This window comes from Chrysochloris asiatica, unplaced genomic scaffold (genome assembly GCF_000296735.1).
Source record: "Chrysochloris asiatica unplaced genomic scaffold, ChrAsi1.0 scaffold00072, whole genome shotgun sequence".
Taxonomy (NCBI): Eukaryota; Metazoa; Chordata; class Mammalia; order Afrosoricida; family Chrysochloridae; genus Chrysochloris; species Chrysochloris asiatica.
Window position 1 is genome coordinate 5,791,509 of NW_006408590.1, and position 4,315 is coordinate 5,795,823.

At 39.8% G+C, this 4,315-nt stretch overlaps 1 pseudogene; it reads right to left on the minus strand.

Annotated features, from left to right (window-relative positions):
- Positions 1-1,678: 1,678 nt before the first annotated feature.
- LOC102842612 lies at positions 1,679-3,022 on the minus strand (annotated as a pseudogene).
- Positions 3,023-4,315: the final 1,293 nt, after the last annotated feature.

A 4,315-nucleotide genomic window follows, 5' to 3' on the forward strand; every position in this document is an offset into this window, starting at 1 on the left:
GCAGATTGGCCTCATGCAATACTTCCTGAATTCTTAACTGCTGCTTCCATGAGCATTGATTATGGACCCAAGCAAAATGAAGCACTTGACAACTTCAATCTTTTCTATGTTCACCATGATGTTCTTTATTAGTCCAATTGTGAGGATTTTCATTTTTATATTACGGTGCAATCAGACTGAAGGCTGTCATTTGTATATCACAGATTATTATTGAGTCTTCTTCCAACCCTGATGATACCTTCTCCTTCATATAATCCAGCTTCTCAGATTATGTGCTCAGCATACAGATTGAAAAAGTATACAGGACACAACCCTGGCACACACCTTCCATGATTTTAAACCATGCAGTATCCCTTGTTCTGTTTGAACAACTTGATCTATGTACAAGTCTATGTCCTCATGAGCACAATTTGGTGTTCTAGAATTCTCATTCTTACAAATTATCCATAGTTTGTTATGATCCACACAGTTGAATGACTTTGTATAGTCGAATAAGTACAAGCAAACATCTCTCTGGTATTTTCTTCTTTGAGTAATCAATCACCTTTTCTCAGCAATGACATTCCTCATCCAACGTCCTCTGTTAAATCCAGCTTGAATTTCTGGCAGTTCCCTTTAGATGTACTACTGCAACCATTTTTAAATTATCTTCAGCAAAATTTTACTTGATGTGATATTAATGATATTGTCCAGTGATTTCTGCATTCCTTTGGATAAACATTCTTTGGAATGGGCACAAATTCACATTTGAATTTTTATTCACAAATTCTTCCAGCCAAGGTAATTGTCTTCCAAATCTATGGGCATAGCCAAGTGAGTACCTCCCATGCTCATCAGTTTGTTGAAACATTTATATTTGTATTCGCTCAATTCTTGGAGATTTGCTTTTCAACAGAGCCTTCAGTATAGCTTGGACTTCTTCCTTTAATACCATCTGTTCCTGATCATATGCTGTCTCTTGAAATGGTTAAACATTGCACCCAATTATTTTTGTGTATTCTGTGACTCTGTATATTGTTTCCATCTTCTTTTTATTTTATTTACATATTTATTTATTTACTTATTTAGACTGCAGCAAATCTTTTATTACAAATAATTAAGTCTCTTAATAATGCTCAAACAGTATCAACACGATTTCACATTTCTACCACAGAGCAGAGTAGGCATTCAGTACTAGAAATGAGTGAGGAGAAGTGTTAATTTCAAGCTTCTGATCACATTTCTTGGTGACTAGGCAAAGATTGTATGTCATTTCCCCACTTATTCAGCTGTATGTTTCACACATCTCGCTCATCTCATCTCAGTGGAGACAAAGGTTTCTATTTCATATTGTAAATGCAGGAAGTTGAGAGAAAACTCATTGAAACACATCAATCTCAATTCAACTCTTAGTTTATAATAATTAAAAAAAAAAACTTAAATTAGTCTTTGAGGGAAGGCATGAGACATGGGGTTAAGAGTCAAAACTATTAACAAGGGCTGGTAGCTGTACATGTCATGTTGTAGCTATGGAAATGATCTGTCATATTGGTATTATAAAGTGGCTTTTGTGATTTTTTTTTTTTTTTTTTTTGTATTGCAAACGTGCTGTTTATTATGACCCAAATTTAATTTGTAACATTGTTTTCTCAAATAAAACAAAATTTGAAGCCGTTAAGGCAAATATCCTAAAAGAAAGTCATTTGTTATAACATTGTGAGGATACCCAAGCAATACACCACTTCAGATTCGTCAACATGGACTTGAGAGCTTTTGTCCACTGTTCCTCAGAGTTAAACTGGGTTTTGATGGAATAGGAGCCACCGCTGCCTCCTGTGTCTTCAATCTTGCTGTTCTCCACATCCATCCTGTAAGGAAGACAAAAACGTGTCTCGCCTTTCTCAACCTCTTCTTTAAACTGCTGTACACAATCCAAGAAAGCCACCATTGCGTGGTCAAACTTGTCCCAGAAAAATCGCAAGCCCCCAGAACAGTATAATGGCAGCTCCTTAGATTTGTCTGTCAGAGACTCCAGATATGAATGGTTTCCATAGGGAACAAGGCGATACCTCTGAAATTTCAGACCCATCTTATTGGCCAGAGCATGGAGCAACAACACCATCTGGCCCCAAGCAGCATTAATCTCATTCCATTCCACAGGAACACTGGGCAGGTGACCCAGTCTGAAGTTATTGATTGTGCCAAATTGTCCACTGTGCCATATGTGGAAGGTCGCATTAAAGACGTTGGTTTTCTTTAATTTGTTCAGTTGCATCTGGGCATAACGCATCTGATTTTCTACACTCTTCAGTTCATCATCCAACTCCAGCTGTTGTTGTTTAAATTCACTGTATTCCCTCAGATATTGAGCTTCCTCCTGATCCAGTCTCTAAGTCTCAGCCGGGACCTTCTCAAGATTTTCTGCTACCATCTTGCGGTTCTTTTCTACGTTCTTCAGCTCCTGGATCAGCCTCTCTTCCTCCAACGCCAACTCCTTTAGCTCCATCTGTAGCTGTCCACTATCATCCTCATTCATTTGCTCTAAGATCTCCAAACAGCGTTGGTAGTTCTGACACTCGTTTTCAATGACGTTGAGCTGGGTGTCCAGCTGGTCTAAAAGAGTGTCTGTGCATTCCTCACACAGTGGGTGATCCACATCGGTCTGGCCTGACATGATGTCAAAAAGGTCCCCAGTGACCTTCAGTCTTCAGCTGAGGTTCTCCATGGTGCCACCATCAGATGCCTCCCCAATCAGAGTGAAGCTGTTGGCACTTTCTGTAGACATCATCCTGGCTGGGGGGATGAATCTGCAAGACACACCATCCTGGCGAGTTTCAATAAATGGCTCCTCTCCTGAGTTAGTCTCTTCCTCCTGGCTCTCTCTGGGTTTCACCTGGGCTTTGGCAAGTAATGGAACTGTGGACTCCTGGATGGTGACACGGTCCAGAATCTTGAAGCTAGTGTCCAGTTTCAGGGGCTGGCTACAGGGCTGACACACGAAGCTTACCTGCATGGTGCTGCTGGACGTCTTAGACCCCTCCATTCCTTGGGGCCCTGGAGCCTGCCACCCAGGTCCGGTCTACCGGGTTGGGGTGGAGGTGGGGGGAACGCCGTAGCCTCGGGTCTGTCCGGGAATAAGAATCCCAGAACCGCCATTGCCCAGACTTCCCGGTCTGCTGGCGGAGAAGTTCCGCTCGGGACAGTTTACATATTTATTAATATTTTATTGTGAAGTGAAGGTTTACAGAGCAGATCGTCTGTTTTACATTCAACAAATTACATACTTTGCTTCATGACAATGATTATAATTCCTTCCACATTTCAATGTAGTGGTTATGAGTCGAGCTATCAGCCATTCCACAGGAGAAAGATGAACTTTTCAGCTCCCTTAAAGATTTATAGCCTCAGAAACCCTATTCAGGGTCACTGTAAGTCAGAACCAACTCCATGACACATAACCATCACCACCACCACCTGTCTACAGCTTACAGTATTTACCTTTATTCACTTTTACTCTTACATTTATCCCCGTGTCTTCCACTACCTTCATCTTTCCTCTGCTAACCTCCCTCTTATTGTATACGGCCTGCCTGTCACACATGTTAGCATGTGCCTATCCTCTAGCCTGTGAACAATTTTCCTCCCCCATGTCCCCTATAATCATCATAGATTGTTTCTTCTATCAAGAAAACCTCTTCTTAACTTTTCACAACATTGGTCTCATACAATATTTGTCCTTTTGGGACTAATTTCACTCAGCATAATGTCCTCCATGTTCATCCATGTTGTGAGATGTTCATCATTATTCATCCATGTATAGTATTCCACTGTGTGTATGTACCAAAGTTTGTTTAACCTTTCTTCTGTTGGTGGAGATTTAGGTTTTGTCCATCTTTTTGATTTATCTCTTGTACACAGCATATTGAAGGATCCTGTTTTCTTAACCATTCGGCTCTCTGCCTCCTGACAGATGCATTTAATCCATTTATATTCAGTATAATTATCAATAGGTTTGAAATGATTGCTGTCTTTTTGTGTATGTTTCACATTATTTTCTGCACTGTGTTAATATTGTTTGTGGATTTTCTTTTTCATTTTCTTCATTTTGTTGTGTTCATTTTTACTAAATCTTTCTGATTTTCCTCTTTTTTAATTTTGATGTGAAGGTACATTAATTTTCCTTAAGATTGCCTTGTAATTTTTATTATTCCCCCCCCCCCCCATTTAAAACAGTCTGTTTTATCTTGAGATTTACTTGGCTTCCTTGACATATGGAAATTCTGTATCTATGTTTCCCTATTTTTTGCTTGTTAGTACAACAAAACCATGAGAGGGA